The sequence below is a fragment of the Triticum aestivum genome, chromosome 1B (assembly GCF_018294505.1).
Source record: "Triticum aestivum cultivar Chinese Spring chromosome 1B, IWGSC CS RefSeq v2.1, whole genome shotgun sequence".
NCBI classification, from domain to species: Eukaryota; Viridiplantae; Streptophyta; class Magnoliopsida; order Poales; family Poaceae; genus Triticum; species Triticum aestivum.
In genome coordinates, this window is record NC_057795.1 from 278856061 (window position 1) to 278877937 (window position 21877).

Below are 21877 nucleotides of genomic sequence, written 5' to 3' on the forward strand. Positions count from 1 at the left end.
TCCGAAGGGAGGCATGTAATTATCATCCTCTACCTCTTCGTCTACCGCTCTCTCATGAGGGCTGGCTTCTCCGTCCTCATGTGCTAAATCTTGCTGGAGGGGGTTGTCTTCGGCACTGTCTGGGGTATTATTATCTCCGGTGCCGGAATCTCCATTCTTGCTGTGGCGGGATTTAGAGCGGCGCCGCTGACGCCGGCGCTTGGGCTGTTTCTTGGAGGGGTCATCCTCCGTTGTTCCTTCGCCATTCCCATCCTTTGGGATATCCACCATGTATATGTCATATGATGAGGTGGCTTTCCAGTGCCCAGTAGGCGCTGGTTCTTGGTCGTCTCCGGCATCGTCGTCCATACCGTCGATGTCTTCGGAGTCGAAGTCTAGCATGTCGGTTAGATCGTCGACAGTGGCTACTAAGTGGGTGGTGGGTGGGCTTTGAATTTCTTCGTCGTCCGCATCCCAACCATCCTGACCGCAGTCCGGCCAGGGCTCTCCCGATAACGAGAGATACTTTAGCAAACTCAAGATGTCACCGAAAGGTGTGTGTTGAAAGATGTCCGCAATGGTGAACTCCATGATCGGCGCCCAATCGGATTCGATTGGAGGGGTCGCGGGAGGCACGGAGTCCGGCGAGGAGTCCGGCACCTCGGAGTCACGAGCTTCACAAGGGACAAGGCCAGTATTCGGCTCCATCGCCATAGAGGTTGCAGCCCCCGAGGCGGTGTCTAGCCACCCGTCCTCGATCTGCGCAGCCGGCTTCTAATCGAGGGTCAGAGCGGGCTCGTGTGCGGCCTCCAGGGCACTGTCCGGCTGCAGAGCTAAATCATGCCCATCGTGACAATGCGGCGCGCTCGGCTGTGGCTCGAATCCATCGAAGATCAAGTCTCCGCGGATCTCAGCCGTGAAGTTCAAACTTCCAAATCTGACCTGACGGCCAAGGGCGTAGCTTTCGATCTGCTCCAGATGGCCAAGCAAATCGGCCCGCAGTGCAAAGCCGCCGAATACGAAGATCTGTCCGGGGAGAAAAGTCTCACCCTGGACTTCGTCATTGTTGATGATCGAAGAAGCCATCGAGCCTATCGGTGACGACACAGAGGAACTCTCAATGAAAGCACCAATGTCGGTGTCAAAACCGGCGGATCTTGGGTCGGGGGTCCCGAACTGTGCGTCTAGGCGGATGGTAACAGGAGACAAGGGACACGATGTTTTACCCAGGTTCGGGCCCTCTTGATGGAGGTAAAACCCTACGTCCTGCTTGATTGATATTGATGATGTGGGTATTACAAGAGTAGATCTACCACAAGATCAAGGAGGCTAAACCCTAGAAGCTAGCCTATGGTATGATTGTTGTTCGTCCTATGGACTAAAGCCATCTGGTTTATATAGACACCGGAGAGGGCTAGGGTTACACAGAGTCGGTTACAATGGTAGGAGATCTACATATCCGTATCGCCAAGCTTGCCTTCCACGCTAAGGAAAGTCCCATCCGGACACGGGATGAAGTCTTCAATCTTATATCTTCATAGTCCTTGAGTCCGGCCAATGATGATAGTTTGGCTATCCGGACACCCCCTAGTCCAGGACTCCCTCAGTTAGTTATACATACTCAGTTATCTTTCTCCATTACATTGTGTGCGCTTCCATCAATGATTACAAATGGTAACGAGGAGTGGTGTTGCTGGCTGCTATACAAAGTGAGAGAGATAGAACGGAGAAACTTCTGGCAGAGGCGGCGGAGAGGCAGCGGGAGTTGGAGGAGAGGACGACAAAGATGTTGGAGGAGGAGAGGGCACAGAATGACATGCAAGCAAGGGCCATGTACGAGCTCCTTGTGGTAAGTTTTTTCTACACATTAGCCAAAACATTCATGTAGTGTTTGTCTCATTACTAACTAGTATGATTGAGTCGTCAAAACCAAATGTGCAGTCTGTGTGCGAGAAGTCCGGTCAGACCGCTCCGCCGATACCATTTCACCTTAGTTAGCTCATAAACGACCCATTTCAACTTAGTTAGCTCATATATGATCCATTTCACCTTAGTTAGCTCATAAACGACCCATTTCAACTTAGTTAGCTCATATATGATCCATTTCACCTAAGTTAGCTCATAAATGACATATACTTCTTGTTCTACTCTTCTTCTTCTAGTCACCTATTTCTAACTTTCTTATTTGCCATTTTGCAGATTTCATTCACTTCATGAAAGCTAGCTTGCTATGATGGAGTGCTTGTTTTTTCTTTGATGAAACTTTGCATTGTATCTAGCTTGCTATGATGGAACTTGCTATCTTGATCAAACTTTGCATTATAATATGTATATGGATGGAACAATGTGTATGGATGGAACTTGCTTATGTATGAATGGATGAAACTTAATTATGTGCTAGATATATATGTGATATGTTTGTTGTTAAATAGCCCTATGAAATATAGCTATATATGTCATATATATTTGCTGTGAAAATTGTTGGATTCAAAAAAAACAAAAAAAGAGCCAATATACAGGCTCTTTGTCGTCTGCCACCGACGGCAACGACCTCTTTGGCGTCCGCCGCAGACGGCAAACATGACATGTGGCAGCCAACTGTGCTTCCTGGGAGCGGACCCATTTGGCCAGTTTGCCTACAGTGGCAGACGGCAAAGAGTGGTGACATCTAGCTGACATCATACGGCGGACGGCAAAGGGCTGCCGTTAGCCACCTAACGGACTAACAGACAAATTTTTGCCGTCTGCTTTCTTTGTCGTCTGCTGCTGATGGCAAAGGACCCTTTGCCGTTAGCCGCTTAAAGCAGACGGCAAAGTAGCTGTTTGTCGGATCTTACTTTGCCGTCCACGTTTGCCGTCCGCCGTTCATGCCTTTGCGGTCTGCCGTGGCAGACGACAAAGTAGCTGATTCATGTAGTGTTTGCTGCATATACTAAGTTATCCAGGTGTGGTTGAATTGACAACTCAACTGCTAATACTCAAGAATATTCTTTGGCTCCCCTTATGTCGAATCAATAAATTTGGGTTGAATAATTTACCCTCGAAAGCTGTTGCGATCCCCTACACTTGTGGGTTATCATCGTTCCATAGATTTATTGTTGCGACGTGGTAGACTTCGGCGAGGCTGCGGAGTGCTCGCTTGCGCCTATTATTTGAGGCGGAAATCTCAAAGACTGTCAGTACTGTATTTTTATTTTCCGTGGGATGGTGCTCTGCGGTGTTGTTGATGAGGAGATTCTCGCCGCTCTTGGCCACCTGCCGGAGTATCCAACATGCTCTAAGGCTGTGTGTTGGTATGGTATCCGGTGTACTGTGAATTTTGCATGTCCCATTAAGCCATTCCTCCAATACAGTTCCGCCCTGTAGTGGGCTTTGGTTTCTTTGTAATTGGATCAGGTGACTTGTGAGAGTGCACCCTTTTAGTTCGGACGAGGGGTTTATTGAGAGCCGGAGGATCCCAGAATTTTGTTTGTGTTTTCCAGGCGCTTTCCATCGCACAGTACTTCTATACTATGGCCGCCAAGTCGGTGAAGTGTGCTATGTCACGGCGACTTATGGCGTTGAGGATTCCCTTGTCCGTGTAGTTTTTGCAAAAGAATGAAATTGCATCCTTGACCTTGCTCATTACAAGGAGGAATCTAGCCCAAAAGTGATGTACTGTCTCTTGGGGCTCTTGTATAATTTGGGAAAGATCACTTGTATCTGGGTGGGTGGGTAGATTTAAGTCCAAACCCTGACCTATCTGAGACCCGGGGGCAAGGGAGCTTCCGATCTTGGCAGCTCGGGCTTAGGGGTGTTGCCAAATTTTTCTGACCCGCTGTTCGATTCTAGGTTTGGAGCTTGGGCCATGTACTCCCGTAGACGGGTATCCGGCTCGGAGAGCTCGGAAATCCGGACATAGTTCATCCTCAAAATAGAGGAAGAATCGCTGCATTGCTCCTCCACCACCACTATCTGATGGGTGATCGGCGGAGAGTTAATCTCCCTTTGGTCGGGTTTAAGCCCGATCCAATCGTAGTCCATAGCGACTCCCAAAGCGGCGATGCGATCCAAGAGCTCGTTCAGGGAGGAGAGCTCCATTGGATCCATCTGTTCGGTGAGTTCCGACCTGAGGTGGAGGCTGTTTTGATGACCTGAGAAGTCATCGTCAACGTGGCGGCTGAACGGGCGGTCATGAAGAAGCCGCCCAGTCGAAGAGTTTGGCCTACAGCCACGGCTCCCCTAGAGGTGATGTTGTCCTTGACAACGAGGCGAGCCATCAAGCCTTACCATGACGGCACAGTGGAACTCTCAACGAAAGCACCAATGTCGGTGTCAAAACCAGCGGATCTTGGGTAGGGGGTCCCGAACTGTGCGTCTAAGGCTAATGGTAACAGGAGGCGGGGGCCACGATGTTTACCCAGGTTCGGCCCTCTCGATGGAGGTAATACTCTACTTCCTGCTTGATTGATCTTGATGATATGAGTATTACAAGAGTTGATCTACCACGAGATCGTAGAGGCTAAACCCTAGGAGCTAGCCTATGATTATGATTGTTGTTGTCCTACGGACTAAACCTTCCGGTTTATATAGACACCGGAGGGGGCTAGGGTTACATAGAGTCGGTTATAGAGAAGGAGATCTACATATCTGAATTGCCAAGCTTGCCTTCCACGCAAAGGAGAGTCCCACCCGGACACGGGACGAAGTCTTCAATCTTGTATCTTCATAGTCCAACAGTCCGGCCAAAGTATATAGTCCGGCTGTCCGAGGACCCCCTAATCCAGGACTCCCTCGGGTAGGCTTGTGAGCCCCTGGTGCTCCGTTTTCTCTCATTTTTGGCCTATAAATATGCAAATATTCTGAAATCTTGGAGCGAGACCCTAAACAATTTTATCGCCGTGGCAAGCCTTTGTTCCTAACGATCCCATCTAGAGCCCTGTTCTGACAGTCTGCTAGAGTGAGGAATCATTGGGAGGCCATCTTCATCAACCTTGCTACCTCCATGATGATGTGTGAGTAGTTTTTTGCGGACCTATGGGTCCATAGTAGTAGCTCTCTCTCTCTCTCTCTCTCTCTCTCTCTCTCTCTCTCTCTCCCTCTCTTAATCTTCAATACAATGATCACTTTGGAGATCCATCTGATGTAATTCTTGTGGTTCGTTTGTTGGGATATGATGAATTGTGGATTTACGATCACATTGTTTGTTGAATTTATATGAATCTTTTGAAGATTCTGTGCTACCTAATTCTATAGATTTTTATTTCTTTCTGATGTATTCGTCTACTTTGCCCAAGTTTGATTGATTTATCTTCAACATGGGAGGTGCTTCGTAGTGTGTTCAATCTTGTGGTGATCTTGTCTAGTGACAGAAAGGACAAAGGCACATATTGTGTTGTTGCAAGTAAGGATAAAATGATGGGGGTTAATCTTATTGCTAGGTTTCTTCTGTATACATTATGTCATCTTGCTTATTGTGTTACTCCATTTCTTGTGAATTTAATACTTTGATATGCATGTTGAATAGTGGTCTTGGGGTGGAGTAATAGTAGTAGATGAAGTTGGATTATGATCTACTTATCACAGATGTAATGCCTATGTGAGATTATGCCATGAATGATTATAGTTACAATTTGCGCTATTCTATCAATTTCTCAACAGTTTTTGCCTACCATGCCACTACATGCTTTCAAGAGAGATGCCACTAGTGAACCTATACCCCCCGTGTTTATTTTCGATCAATACAAAACCTCCTACAATTTGCTCCTTTACATTTTTGTTGTTTTCCCTATCACTATATATTTGCTTTTAATCTTGTAACTAGCAAGAACGAGGAGATTGACAACCTCCTTCCTCCTGTTGGGTGCAAGCAATTTTATTTGTTTGTGTGCAGGTGCTGCCAACATTGTTAGCTTGGTGCATCCTACTAGTTCAATAAACCTTGGTCCTTAACTGAGGGAAATACTATCTGCTGTCGTGCTACATCACCTTTCCTCTTCGGGGAATCCAACAATTTCCACGAGAGAAGCACATAGTCAACCATACAAGGACCAATCCTCGAGATGTGTTAACAAGATTCATCAAACATCGACTAAACTCCAAGGCATGACTACAAGCACTCAACCCCATTAATACTGCTACAATGCCGCACACCGGCCACCTGAGCACCGACATATGCTACCATCTCCATTGTATGCATGTGCTATTATGTTGCCATATGTTACATCTTTTTTCTATCCGCACACTATACATGAGGCATGTGCGAGTATGCTACTCGAAGATGACCCCGTATCATGTTTACACATCATACAACTCAAAATGCAAATGTAACCTACCATGTACAAATTATTTGTGGAAATGATTGTCGGTGTCAAAACCGGCGGATCTCGGGTAGGGGGTCCCAAACTATGTGTCTAAGGCTAATAGTAACAGGAGGCGGGGGACACAATGTTTACCCAGGTTTGGGCCCTCTCTATGGAGGTAATACCCTACTTCCTGCTTGATTGATCTTGATGATATGAGTATTACAAGAGTTGATCTACCACGAGATCGTAGAGGCTAACCCTAGAAGCTAGCCTATGATACTGATTGTTGTTGTCCTATGGACTAAACCCCCCAGCTTATATAGACACCGGAGGGGGGCTAGGGTTACACAGAGTCGGTTACAGAGAAGGAAATCTACATATCCGAATTGCAAAGCTTGCCTTCCACGCAAAGGAGAGTCCCACCCGGACATGGGATGAAGTCTTCAATCTTGTATCTTCATAGTCCAACAGTCTGGCATAAGTATATAGTCCGGCTGTCCGAGGACCCCCTAATCCAGGACTCCCGCTATATCCCCTGAACCAGGCTTCAATGACGATGAGTCCGGCGCGCAGATTGTCTTTGGCATTGCAAGGCGGGTTCCTTCTCCGTATACTCCAAACAAGATCTTGAACACAAGAATCGTGTCCGGCTCTCCAAAACAAATTCCACATACCACCGTAGAGAGCACAATATTCCACAAGTCTAATCTACTGACAATTTTCCTGTAGCGTGACATCACGCCGCGGCCCGGTCATTATACGAACCATTTTTCTCAATCTTCTACTGCACATCTTGCGAGGCGGTTTTATTGGCACGTCTTGTTGAAGCAGAGATCGTGTCCCCTTATCACGAGATTCTCATCAATACGGGTGTGGGTAACCCAACCGCGCCATTAATCATGGCGCTTGGGGGATAAGCGAGTTTCCAGGGCGAGTGGGGAGGCGCATGGTTTCTACCGCCTTTATAAAGAGATAAGGATTCCCCTTTTTCACCCAAGCCTTCTTCTTCCTCTGCTCATCCATTCTCTCTCGCTCGAGCTCCAGCGCCCAAGCGTTCGCCTTCTCCGCCCACCAAGGCCCTCCGAAAATGTCCGGATCTGGAGTAGGAGGCAAGTGGATGTCCTCTACCATCCGGGAGAAGGATATCAAGAAACTTCGGGAGGCTGGGTATCTGGCCAAGAAAATCAGCCATCATCTCCCTACGGCGGGACAGATCGTCCCTACTACGGAACCCCGCGAGAGGGTTGTATTCCTCTCTCACTTTGTCCGTGGGCTAGGGTTTCCCCTCCACCCATTCGTTCACGGCATTATGTATTACTACGGGATCGATTTTCATGATCTATCCCCCAATTCCTTCCTCAACATCTCGACATTCATCATCATGTGTGAGGCATTTCTCCGCATCTCGCCACACTTCGGCTTATGGCTGAAGATTTTCAACGTGAAGCCCAAGGTAGTGAGCGGCGAGCACGTTGAGTGCGGAGGAGCCATGGTGAGCAAGATGTCCAACGTCACATGGCCATCAGGTACCTTCAATGATTCTGTCAAAGGGTGGCAACAATAGTGGTTCTATGTCACTGAGCCACGCGGTACAAAATGGGCCGCAGCTCCTGAATTCCGATCCGGGGCTCCACTGCGGCTTACGTCCTGGCCCAAGAAGGGCCTGAACTGGTCTTTGCCCGACGAGTTGTCGGTGCTCCAGACGCACGTCAAGGGTATGGAAGACAAGAATATCAAACTTGTCAATGTAGTCCAGGTGATGCTAGTTCGCCGGATTCTCCCTTGCCAACACAGGGCTTGCCATTTATGGTAGTACGACCCGGACAAGCACCAGACCCTACTAGGGTTCTTCGACTCATCGCACGAACACATCCAGAAAGTCCTTTTTAAGTCCGGAAAATCATGGCCAGACTCAGCCGAGGACCGCGGGTATCAACAGTCCCGACCTGCGAGTTCGGTAAGTCTCTGTATGTTGGCAAGTCACATGTTTATCTGTATAATCCAAGGGAAACGCTCAATGTATTTTTCCACAACTCTCCTAGGGCTGGACGAAGAAGGCAGGGCGGATCTACTGCCCAGACCCGCTGCCAGAAGAACCAACCGGCCCACTTCTGACGAAGATGCTGGTCCCGGCGCCTTACAAGGCGCCGAAGAAGAAAACCGAGAAAGAGGTTAAAGAGACCAGGGGCGGCCGTCGTCTCCGAGGCACTTTGGACACCATATCCGAAGACTCCGAGGCCCGCTTTCCTCCAAGGAGGACGAGGAAGAGGAGGAAAACCAATCCACCCCAGCAAGGGCAAGAAAGGAAAGGACTGCCTCCACACACTTGGAAGTTGAGTCACCTAAGAAGGGAAAAACTCCCCTTCCGGAGGAATCCGCCACCGCTACCGACAGCAGCCCGGAGTGGGATCCCAGGGTCTAGCCCCTGGTGAAATTGTGAGTATATAAAATCTGGACATGTTTGCGCATCCAAACTCACTATTGTATGTTGTTTAATCATTGAGCCACTCTTTTTTTGCAGTCCGGCGAGGTCCCGTGCCGAACAATCCTCATTGGAGGATTTACTGGGCTCGGATGCTATGGACAGTGGAACACCCCCGAAGGCCCCCTGCCCAAAACACATGAACGACACCGAGGCATCATCCCAGAGGGACCCAGGCCAAGGAGGGGGTGAAAAGACCGTCAAGGCGGCGCCAGGGGGTCAAACTTTGGTGGCCGGACACACGGGAGAAAAGTCTCCCATGGACACCAACGGCGGGGGCTATCTCGAATTCGACCCCTAGCCGGACACAATTCTGGAGACCGATACGGCTCCAGAATTAGGCAGGCAGCCTCCCTCGACAGGAGGGGGTGCGCCTGTTCCACCGGTAACCTCTGCCCAACCAGAGGTGTCGGATACCTTATCAGCGGCACTGAGGAGCGTCTCCATCATTGAAGAACACCGTGCCCTTATGGATGCGGTGATTGAGAAGATTCAGTCTGCTGAGAGCGGGCTGAATGAAGCTTGCCTCAGCCTTATAACGGGCTTTGAGGTATGTTGTGAGGTTTCAAAGAGTGTTATAGTATAGGTAGTAGCCCCTGATACATTGTTTGGTGTTCAAAAGAAAGAACCGGACAGAGGATCAAATACATGTTCGCAGGAAACTCACCTTATGGCACCTCTCCCTCTTTTTTTATAAGTAGGCGTCTGTAGCGACTGCCACCTCTCATACTGCGGAAGTCTCCGGACTGAAGCAGAGTCTGGAGTGGGCTGAAGAAGAACTTGGCCAATTAAAAAAGCAGTTGGAGGATAACCAAGGTATGCAATAAACCTTGTTCACGTTCAGCACGAATGAATAACTGAGTATGATGAAAATATTTTTATGATGTGCTCTAGGGGCGACGGCCGAAGTCGAGGCTCTTAAGAAGGCTGTGACCGAGGCCGAGAAGAAGGAAGCCGTAGAGCAGACTCTTCACGAAGAGCACGAGGCTAGGGTTATTGAAGCTGAGCAAGAGCTCCAAGAGGCCATGAAGAAATGCGAGACCTTGGGGAAGAGTTTAACAGAGAAAGAATCCTTACTCACCAAGGCTCATCAAGCCACACGCGATGCCCGAGGGGAAGCCCAAGGCGCCCTGCAGGAAATCCAGGAGGCGAGGAAGATCGCGGCGGGTAAGGCTTTTTTCTATGCAAAGCAAATATTTGAAGGGAGAAAATCACGTTACTAATCTGAATTCGGATTTCTCCAGTGGTATTTGCAGAGCTGCCACGCAGCGTATCTGATGCCGCACAATTCTACCGAGCCAAAGAAAGGAGCATTGCGGAGAAGCTCTTCTGGTTGCAGTATCTGGCGCCAGAGTATCCAGTGCCCTTTGCCAATCAACTGAAGCAGTTGATCGAACTGCATAAGGCGGCCGAACTAGCCATGAAGGATTTAATTATCTGGCTATGGCCTGCCGAGCCGATTCCTAGCAGCTACTTCGGGCTCGTGAAGCGGCTTGTGAGTGCCTGCCCTCGACTTGAAGTCATCAAGCGGTCGGTCTGTATGGAGGGTGCGCGAATGGCCTTCACCCGCGCGAAGGTGCACTGGGCGAAGATGGATGTTGAAAAGCTGATGACCGAAGGACCGCCGGAGGGGAAGGAGCACTGCAAGCCCGAGTTATATTATGATAGTGTCCTGAAAGGATCCCGCCTTGTAGCGGAGCAATGTGCCAAGGATATTATATTACCCTGAATACATTCATGCTATCCCATGTAGTGTTGAACAAGGTCATTTAAATGATATAATGCTTGTTATTTGGAAATTTTACCTCCTATGCGGCTGTTTTATATATTAATCCTGAGAGTTGGCCAGTCGTCGGCTTCTGCCCCCACGTAGAAAATATGGGGGTGTTCGGGATAAACTTGAGCACTCTTTACCCAAGTTTTGGGTCCTTGAAGGAGGCGTTCAGCGCAACGAACTGGGCAATCGGACTATAAGGCTTTATCGCCCTCACTTAGCCATAGGAGTTTGACAAAAGAAAGGTAGGCACAGCCCCTGGTGTTCGGAAGACCGCACTAGGGGCTCTATAAGCACCTGATCGGAAGAGAAAGCCGATCCATCGCACGCTGCATTAGTCATCGCATAGTGCGTAAGAAATCCTTAAAGATTTTGTAACCTCTCAAACAGCTGACCAGCTCTCGCCGTACCATGACAGTCAGTTTTCGGCTTTCTCTACTGAGGCGCTCGTCCGGAAGAACCGGGACGCAATCGCAATAGTTCTCCCTTTACTACCCTAGCCAATATAGCGGAACGTAGGGTAGAAAGCACAGGAGCCGGGCAACCCAACTATTGACCCAAGACATGATTCGGAGCCGATGCATATAATGCTATAAGTTCGGGGTGCCGAACAACCGTGAAGGTGTTCGGACTTTATTGTCGTATTATGGGTACAACGAGGCCCCTGGCATATTAAGGCATATCATAGTGTACGAATGCCATTTTACAAAGAGTGTCAATAAGAAACAACAGCAAATAAGCGTCATATAAAGGCACATGTTGTAATTGAATAATACATCGATGCATACGAGTACAGGTAATATGATAAAAAGAAATATGACTTCGAAACCTGTTGAGACCGGGTGGGGGAGGCTGTGTGCGGATCCGGGTTGTAATCGGATGGTCTTCGAGGGAAATATCTAAGGATTCCCTTATGCACTCAAGCTGTTTCCCTCCTTGGTATATTCGTCCCCTCACGGGTCTGGTCGCCATGTCACCAGTCATGGCCTACACAAAAGTGGACCTGCAAAGAAAATGCAAAAAACTTTGGTGTGCCACGGAGTGGTTAAGATGCATTGTGTGACCTATCCTAGCTTTGCCTCCGTCTACTGCCGGAGTGTTTAATTGAGCTCCTGACGAGCCTGGCTATCCTGTCGCGAAGTAGTTCAGACTCCTTTGACGGTGTCTGGAAGCTTGGCCATCGACTCAAGGTTCTATTGAAAGATGCCACTCTTTGCTTCTACTGTTAAGGCAGCGGTGCACTCTTCGGCACGGAGGGAGCGTTCGGCCTTGCCATTAACTATTATGACACCGCGCGGACCGGGCATCTTGAGCTTAAGGTAGGCATAATGTGGCACCGTGTTGAATCGAGCAAACGCGGTTCGTCCGAGCAATGCATGATAGCTAGTGCGAAAAGGGACGATGTCAAAGATTAACTCTTCGGTACGCTAATTATCCGGTGGTCCAAAGACTACCTCCAGAGTGATGGAGCCTGTACAACAGGCCTCCACACCCGGTATAACACCTTCAAAGGTGGTTTTAGTGGGTTTGATCATGGAAGGATCGATACCCATCTTGCGCACTGTGTCCTGATATAGCAGGTTCAGACTGCTGCCTTCGTCCATAAGGACTCGTGTGAGGTTGAATCTATCAATTATTGGGTCAAGGACTAGTGCGGCTAAATTGCCCTAACTGGTATTGGCCGGACGATCAGTACGGTCAAAGGTGATCGGGTCGGACGACCATAGGTTATATTTTGGGGCGACTGGCTCCGTTGCGTCGACATCCCGAAGAGTGCACATCCGCTCCCGCTTGGGAATATGGGTGGCATTTATCATGTACACCGTTTTGATTTGTGGGGGAAATTCCATTTGCCCTCCTGTGTTCGGTGGCCGGGGCTCCTCGTTATCATCATCACTTTGCGACCCCTTCTCCTTGTTTTCGGCACCTGACCTGCCGGCTTGTTTGAAGACCCAACATTCTCTGTTGGTATAATTGGCTGTTGTTCCTGGGGTGCCATGAATTTGGCATGGACCATCGAGTATACGGTCCAAACAGGACGTGCCCGGACTGTTTCTTTTGAACTGTTTCTTCCTTTGACCGGTAGTAGAGCCACTGAATCCGGCATTGACGGTTGTGTCTTCGGCCTTGTCGCCATTATTATGACGCTTGTGTTTGCTGCGTCTAGGCTTGCTGTTGTTATCTCTTGGTTCAGAAGTCCCAGGCTTGCTTGAGACAATGTTGCTACGAGCTAGCTAGCTGTCCTCGCCCACACAAAAGCGGGTCATGAGTGTCATAAGGGCTGCCATGGATTTTGGCTTCTCTTGGCCAAGGTGTCGGGCAAGCCACTCGTCACAGATGTTGTGCTTAAAGGCCGCTAGGGCTTCGGCATCCGGACAGTCGACAATTTGGTTCTTTTTAGTTAGGAACTGAGTCCAGAATTTCCTGGCTGACTCTCTGTGCTGTTGGGTTATGTGACTTAAGTCATAAGCGTCCGGTGGTCACACGTAGGTGCCCTGGAAGTTGTCAAGGAATGCGTCTTTCAGATTCTCCCAACTGCCAATGGAGTTTGCCGGCAGACTATTCAGCCAATGCCGAGACGGTCCCTTGAGTTTTAGTGGGAGGTACTTGATGGCATGCAGATCATCGCCGCGGGCCATGTGAATGTGGAGAAGGAAATCTTCGGTCCATACCGCGAGGTTTGTTGTTCCATCATATGGTTAGATGTTCACGGGTTTGAACCCTTCTGGGAACTCATGCTCCATAACTTTATTAATGAAGCATAGGGGGTGTGCGGCGCCTCTATGCCGGGATATGTCGCAATGCAGTTCCAACGAGTCTGGTCTGCTGTATTCGGCCTGGATGGATTTGTATTTAGTATATCCGGCGTGGCGGTTATCGTCACGTGTTGGGGCGCGCCCCCGTGATCCGTAGATCGATCTTGACTGTCCTGCTTTGTTTTTCAATTCGTCTCGTAGGTCATGTGTGTAGCCCCGGGCCTTCGTGTTTTTATTTGTTTGGTGACGGTGTGCGGGCTGGTGTTCAGGCTGATATGCCGCTTTGTCTCGGCCATGAGGTGGTCGGTCAACTGCATCCTGCGCTGGTAGTGTAGGCTCTAGTGCCTCGTCCTCGAATTGAGGTAACAACCTGCGCCTCGGGTAGGTTTGGGTTTGGCACTCGAGTTCGTATTCCTTGGTGAAGGAAATATGCCCTAAAGGCAATAATAAAGTTATTATTTATTTCCTCATATCATGATAAATGTTTATTATTCATGCTAGAATTGTATTAACCGGAAACATGATACACGTGTGAATACATAGACAAACATATAGTCACTAGTATGCCTCTACTTGACTAGCTCATTAATCAAAGATGGTTATGTTTCCTAACGATAGACATGTGTTGTCATTTGATTAATGGGATCACATCATTAGGAGAATGATGTGATTGACATGACCCATTCCGTTAGCCTAGCACTTGATCATTTAGTATATTGCTATTGCTTTCTTCATGACTTATACATGTTCCTGTAACTATGACATTATGCAACTCCCGTTTACCAGAGGAACACTTTGAGTGCTACCAAACGTCACAACGTAACTGGGTAATTATAAAGGAGTACTACAGGTGTCTCCAAAGGTACATGTTGGGTTGGCGTATTTCGAGATTAGGTTTTGTCACTCCGATTGTCGGAGAGGTATCTCTGGGCCCTCTCGGTAATGCACATCACTATAAGCCTTGCAAGCAATGTAGCTAATGAGTTAGTTATGGAATGATGTATTACGTAACGAGTAAAGAGACTTGCCGGTAACGAGATTGGACTAGGTATTAGATACCGACGATCGAATCTCGGGCAAGTAACATACCGATGACAAAGGGAACAACGTATGTTGTTATGCGGTTTGACCGATAAAGATCTTCGTAGAATATGTAGGAGCCAATATGAGCATCCAGGTTCCGCTATTGGTTATTGACCGAGAATAGTTCTAGGTCATGTCTACATAGTTCTCGAACCCGTAGGGTCCGCACGCTTAACGTTACAATGACAGTTTTATTATGAGTTTACATATTTTGATGTACCGAAGGTTTTTCGGAGTCCCGGATGTGATCCAGGACATGACGAGGAGTCTCAAAATGGTCGAGACATAAAGATTGATATATTGGAAGCCTATATTTGGATATCGGAAACGTTCCGGGAGAAACCGGGATTTTTCCAGAGTACCGGGGGGTTACCGGAACCCCCCAGGGGTTATTGGGCCTAGATGGGCCATGAGGGAGAAGAGGAGGGCCGGCCAGGGCAGGCCACGCGCCCCCTCTCCCCCTAGTCCGGATAGGATAAGGAGGGGGGCGGCGCCCCCCTTTCCTCTTTCCCCTCCCCCCTTTGCTTCTCCACCAAGGCAAGAACGGGGAGTCCTACTCCCGGTGGGAGTAGTACTCCTCCAGGCGCACCCCTTGGGGGCCGGCCGCACCTTCCCCTCCCTCCTTTATATACAGGGGCAGGGGGCACCCTAGAACACACAAGTTGATCTACGTGATCGTTCCTTAGCCGTGTGCGGTGCCCCCCTCCACCATATTCCACCTCGGTCATATTGTCGCGGAGTTTAGGCGAAGCCCTGCGCCGGTAGAACATCATCATCGTCCCCACGCTGTCGTGCTGACGGAACTCATCCCCGACACTTTGCTAGATCGGAGTTCGGGGATCGTCATCGACCTGAACGTGTGCTGAACTCGGAGGTGCCGTACGTTCGGTACTTGGATCGGTCAGATCGTGAAGACGTACGACTACATCAACCGCGTTGTCATAACGCTTCCGCTTACGGTCTACGAGGGTACATAGACATTACTCTCCCCTCTCGTTTCTATGCATCACCATGATCTTGCGTGTGCGTAGGAAATTTTTTGAAATTACTACGTTCCCCAACAGTGGCATCCGAGCCAGGTTTTATGCGTAGATGTCATATGAACGATTAGAACACAAGTGAGTTGTGGGCGATACAAGTCATACTACTTACCAGCATGTCATACTTTGGCTCAGCGGTATTGTGAGGTGAAGCGGCCCGGACCGACATTACGCGTACGCTTACGCGAGACTGGTTTCACCGTTACGAGCACTCGTGCTTAAAGGTGACTGGCGGGTGTCTGTCTCTCTCACTTTAGCTGAATCGAGTGTGGCTACGCCCGGTCCTTGCGAAGGTTAAAACATCATTAACTTGACGAACTATCGTTGTGGTTTTGATGCGTAGGTAAGAACGGTTCTTGCTAAGCCCGTAGCAGCCACGTAAAATTTGCAACAACAAAGTAGAGGACGTCTAACTTGTTTTTGCAGGGCATGTTGTTATGTGATATGGTCAAGACGTGATGCTATATTTTATTGTATGAGATGATCATGTTTTGTAACCGAAGTTATCGGCAACTGGCTGGAGCCATATGGTTGTCGCTTTATTGTATGAAATGCAAACGCCCTGTAATTGCTTTACTTTATCACTAAGCGGTAGCGATAGTCGTAGAAGCAATAGATGGCGTAACAACAATGATGCTACGATGGAGATCAAGGTGTCGCACCGGTGACAATGGTGATCACGACGGTGCTTCGAAGATGGAGATCACAAGCACAAGATGATGATGGCCATATCATATCACTTATATTGATTACATGTGATGTTTATCCTTTATGCATCTTATCTTGCTTTGATTAACGGTAGCATTTTAAGATGATCTCTCACTAAATTATCAAGAAGTGTTCTCCCTGAGTATGCACCGTTGCGAAAGTTCTTCGTGCTGAGACACCACATGATGATCGGGTGTGATAGGCTCTACGTTCAAATACAACGGGTGCAAAACAGTTGCACACGCGGAATACTCAGGTTAAACTTGACGAGCCTAGCATATAACAGATATGGCCTCGGAACACGGAGACCGAAAGGTCGAGCGTGAATCATATAGTAGATATGATCAACATATTGATGTTCACCGTTGAAACTACTCCATCTCACGTGACGATCGGACATGGTGTAGTTGATATGGATCACGTAATCACTTAGAAGATTAGAGGGATGTCTATCTAAGTGGGAGTTCTTAAGTAATATGATTAATTGAACTTAAATTTATCATGAACTTAGTACCTGATAGTATTTTGCTTGTCTATGTTTGTTGTAGATAGATGGCTCGTGCTGTTGTTCCGTTGAATTTTAATGCGTTCCTTGAGCAAGAAAAGTTGAAAGATGATGGTAGCAATTTCACGGACTGGGTCCGTAACCTGAGGATTATCCTCATTGCTGCATAGAAGAATTACGTCCTGGAAGCACCGCTGGGTGCTAGGCCTGCTGCTGAATGCAACTGACGACGTTAAGAACGTCTGGCAGAGCAAAGCTGATGACTACTCGATAGTTCAGTGTGCCATGCTTTACGGCTTAGAACCGGGTCTTCAACGATGTTTTGAACGTCATGGAGCATATGAGATGTTCCAGGAGTTGAAGTTAATATTTCAAGCAAATGCCCGGATTGAGAGATATGAAGTCTCCAATAAGTTCTATAGCTGCAAGATGGAGGAGAATAGTTCTGTCAGTGAACACATACTCAAAATGTCTGGGTATAATAATCACTTGATTCAACTGGGAGTTAATCTCCCTGATGATAGTGTCATTGACAGAATTCTTCAATCACTGCCACCAAGCTACAAGAGCTTCCTGATGAACTATAATATGCAAGGGATGGACAAGACTATTCCCGAGCTCTTCGCAATGCTAAAAGCCGCGGAGGTAGAAATCAAGAAGGAGCATCAAGTGTTGATGGTTAACAAGACCACCAGTTTCAAGAAAAAGGGCAAAGGGAAGAAGAAGGGGAACTTCAAGAAGAGCAGCAAACAAGTTGCTGCTCAAGAGAAGAAACCCAAGTCTGGACCTAAGCCTGAGACTGAGTGCTTCTACTGCAAGCAGACTGGACACTGGAAGCGGAACTGCCCCAAGTATTTGGCGGATAAGAAGGATGGCAAAGTGAACAAAGGTATATGTGATATACATGTTATTGATGTGTACCTTACTAATGCTTGCAGTAGTACCTGGGTATTTGATACTGGTTCTGTTGCTAATATTTGCAACTCGAAACAGGGACTACGGATTAAGTGAAGATTGGCTAAGGACGAGGTGATGATGCGCGTGGGAAATGGTTCCAAAGTCGATGTGATCGCGGTCGGCACGCTACCTCTACATCTACCATCGGGATTAGTTTTAGACCTAAATAATTGTTATTTGGTGCCAGCGTTGAGCATGAACATTATATCTGGATCTTGTTTGATGCGAGACGGTTATTCATTTAAGTCAGAGAATAATGGTTGTTCTATTTATATGAGTAATATCTTTTATGGTCATGCACCCTTGAAGAGTGGTCTATTTTTATTGAATCTCGATAGTAGTGATACACATATTCATAGTGTTGAAACCAAAAGATACAGAGTTGATAATGATAGTGCAACTTATTTGTGGCACTATCGTTTAGGTCATATCGGTGTAAAGCACATGAAGAAACTCCATACTGATGGGCTTTTGGAATCACCTGATTATGGATCACTTGGTACTTGCGAACCGTGCCTCATGGGCAAGATTACCAAAACGCCGTTCTCCGGAACTATGGAGCGAGCAACTGATTTGATGGAAATCATACATATTGATGTTTGTGGACCAATGAATGTTGAGGCTCGCGGCGGGTATCATTATTTTCTCACATTCACAGATGATTTGAGCAGATATGGGTATATCTACTTAATGAAACACAAGTCTGAAACATTTGAAAAGTTCAAAGAATTTCAGAGTGAAGTGGAAAATCATCGTAACAAGAAAATAAAATTTCCATGATCTGATCGTGGAGGAGAGTATTTGAGTTACGAGTTTGCTTTACATTTGAAACAATGCGGAATAGTTTCGCAACACACGCCACCCGGAACACCACAACTAAATGGTGTGTCCAAACGTCGTAATCGTACTTTACTATATATGGTGCGATCTATGATGTCTCTTACTGATTTACCGCTATCGTTTTGGGGTTATGCTTTAGAGACGGCCACATTCACGTTAAATAGGGCACCATCAAAATCCGTTGAGATGACGCCTCATGAACTGTGGTTTGGCAAGAAACCAAAGTTGTCGTTTCTTAAAGTTTGGGGCTGCGATGATTATGTGAAGAAACTTCAACCAGATAAGCTCGAACCCAAATCGGAGAAATGTGTCTTCATAGGATACCCAAAAGAGACTGTTGGGTACACCTTCTATCACAAATCTGAAGGCAAGATTTTCGTTGCAAAATTCGGATCCTTTCTAGAGAAGGAGTTTCTCTCGAAAGAAGTGAGTGGGAGGAAAGTAGAACTTGATGAGGTAACTGTACCTGCTCCCTTATTGGAAAGTAGTTCATCACAGGAACCGGTTCCTGTGACAACTACACCAATCAGTGAGGAAGCTAATGATATTGATCATGAAACTTCAGATCAAGTTTCTACTGAACCTCGTAGGTCTACCAGAGTAAGATCCGCACCAGAGTGGTACGGTAATCCTATTCTGGAAGTCATGTTACTTGACCATGATGAACCTACGAACTATGAGGAAGTGATGATGAGCCCAGATTCCACAAAATGGCTAGAGGCCATGAAATCTGAGATGGGATCCATGTATGAGAACAAAGTATGGACTTTGGTTGACTTGCCCGATGATCGGCAAGCCATTGAGAATAAATGGATTTTTAAGAAGAAGACCGACGCTGATGGTAATGTAACTGTCTATAAAGCTCGACTTGTTGCAAAAGGTTTTCGACAAGTTCAAGGGGTTGACTACGATGAGACTTTCTCACCCGTAGCGATGCTTAAGTCTGTCCGAATCATGTTAGCAATTGCTGCATTTTATGATTATGAAATTTGGCAAATGGATGTCAAAACTGCATTCTTGAATGGATTTCTGGAAGAAGAGTTGTATATGATGCAGACAGAAGGTTTTGTTGATCCAAAAGGTGCTAACAAAGTGTGCAAGCTCCAGCGGTCCATTTATGGACTGGTGCAAGCATCTCGGAGTTGGAATAAACGCTTTGATAGTGTGATCAAAGCATATGGTTTTATACAGACTTTTGGAGAAGCCTGTATTTACAAGAAAGTGAGTGGGAGATCTATAGCATTTCTGATATTATATGTATGACATATTATTAATTGGAAATGATATAGAATTTCTGGATAGCATAAAGGGATACTTGAATAAAAGTTTTTCTATGAAAGACCTCGATGAAGCTGCTTATATATTGGGCATCAAGATTTATAGAGATAGATCAAGACGCTTAATTGGACTTTCACAAAGCACATACCTTGATAAATTTTTGAAAAAGTTCAAAATGGATCAGGCAAAGAAAGGGTTCTTGCCCGTACTACAAGGTGTGAAGTTGAGTCAAACTCAATGCCCAACCACAGCAGAAGATAGAGAGAAAATGAAAGATGTTCCCTATGCTTCAGCCATAGGCTCTATCATGTATGCAATGCTATGTACCAGACCTGACGTGTGCTTAGCAATAAGCTTGGCAGGAAGGTACCAAAGTAATCCAGGAGTGGATCACTGAACAGCGGTCAAGAACATCCTGAAATACCTAAAAAGGACTAAGCATATGTTTCTCGTATATGGAGGTGACAAAGAGCTAGTCGTAAATGGTTACGTCGATGCAAGCTTTGACACTGATCCGGACGATTCTAAATCGCAAACCGGATACGTGTTTCTATTAAACGGTGGAGCTGTAAGTTGGTGCAGTTCTAAACAAAGCGTCGTGGCGGGATCTACATGTGAAGCGGAGTACATAGCTGCTTCGGAAGCAGCAAATGAAGGAGTCTGGATGAAGGAGTTCATTTCCGATCTAGGTGGCATACCTAGTGCATCGGGACCAATGAAGATCTTCTGTGATAACACTGGTGCAATTGCCTTGCCAAAGGAATCCAGATTTCACAAGAGGACCAAGCACATCAAGAGACGCTTCAATTCCATCCGGGATCAAGTCCAGGTGGGAGACAAAGATATTTGCAAGATACATACGGATCTGAATGTTGCAGACCCGTTGACTAAGCCTCTTCCACGAGCAAAACATGATCAGCACCAAGACTCCATGGGTGTTAGAGTCATTACTGTGTAATCTAGATTATTGACTCTAGTGCAAGTGGGAGACTGAAGGAAATATGCCCTAGAGGCAATAATAAAGTTATTGTTTATTTCCTCATATCATGATAAATGTTTATTATTCATGCTAGAATTGTATTAACCGGAAACATGATACATGTGTGAATACATAGACAAACATAACGTCACTAGTATGCCTCTACTTGACTAGCTCATTAATCAAAGATGGTTATGTTTCCTAACCATAGACATGTGTTGTCATTTGATTAATGGGATCACATCATTAGGATAATGATGTGATTGACAAGACCCATTCTGTTAGACTAGCACTTGATCGTTTAGTATATTGCTATTGCTTTCTTCATGACTTATACATGTTCCTGTAACTATGAGATTATGCAACTCCCGTTTACCGGAGGAAAACTTTGGGTGCTACCAAACGTCACAACGTAACTGGGTGATTATAAAGGAGTACTACAGGTGTCTCCAAAGGTACATGTTGGGTTGGCGTATTTCGAGATTAGGTTTTGTCACTCCGATTGTCGGAGAGGTATCTCTGGGCCCTCTCGGTAATGCACATCACTATAAGCCTTGCAAGCAATGTAGCTAATGAGTTAGTTACGGAATGATGTATTACGTAACGAGATTGAACTAGGTATTAGATACCGACGATCGAATCTCGGGCAAGTAACACACCGATGACAAAGGGAACAACGTATGTTGTTATGCGGTTTGACTGATAAAGATCTTCGTAGAATATGTAGGAGCCAATATGAGCATCCAGGTTCCGCTATTGGTTATTGACCGAGAATAGTTCTAGGTCATGTCTACATAGTTCTCGAACCCGTAGGGTCCACACGCTTAACGTTACGATGACAGTTTTATTATGAGTTTATATATTTTGATGTACCGAAGGTTGTTCGGAGTCCCGGATGTGATCCAGGACATGACGAGGAGTCTCGAAATGGTCGAGTACCTTGCCTTATTCCACCTCGGTCATATCGTCGCGGTGATCGTTCCTTAGCAGTGTGCGGTGCCCCCCTCCACCATATTCCACCTCGGTCATATCATCGCGGAGTTTAGGCGAAGCCCTGCGCCGGTAGAACATCATCATCGTCACCATGCCGTCGTGCTGACGGAACTCATCCCCGACACTTTGCTGGATCGGAGTCCGGGGATCGTCATCGAGATGAACGTGTACTGAACTCGGAGGTGCCGTACGTTCGGTACTTGGATCGGTCGGATCATG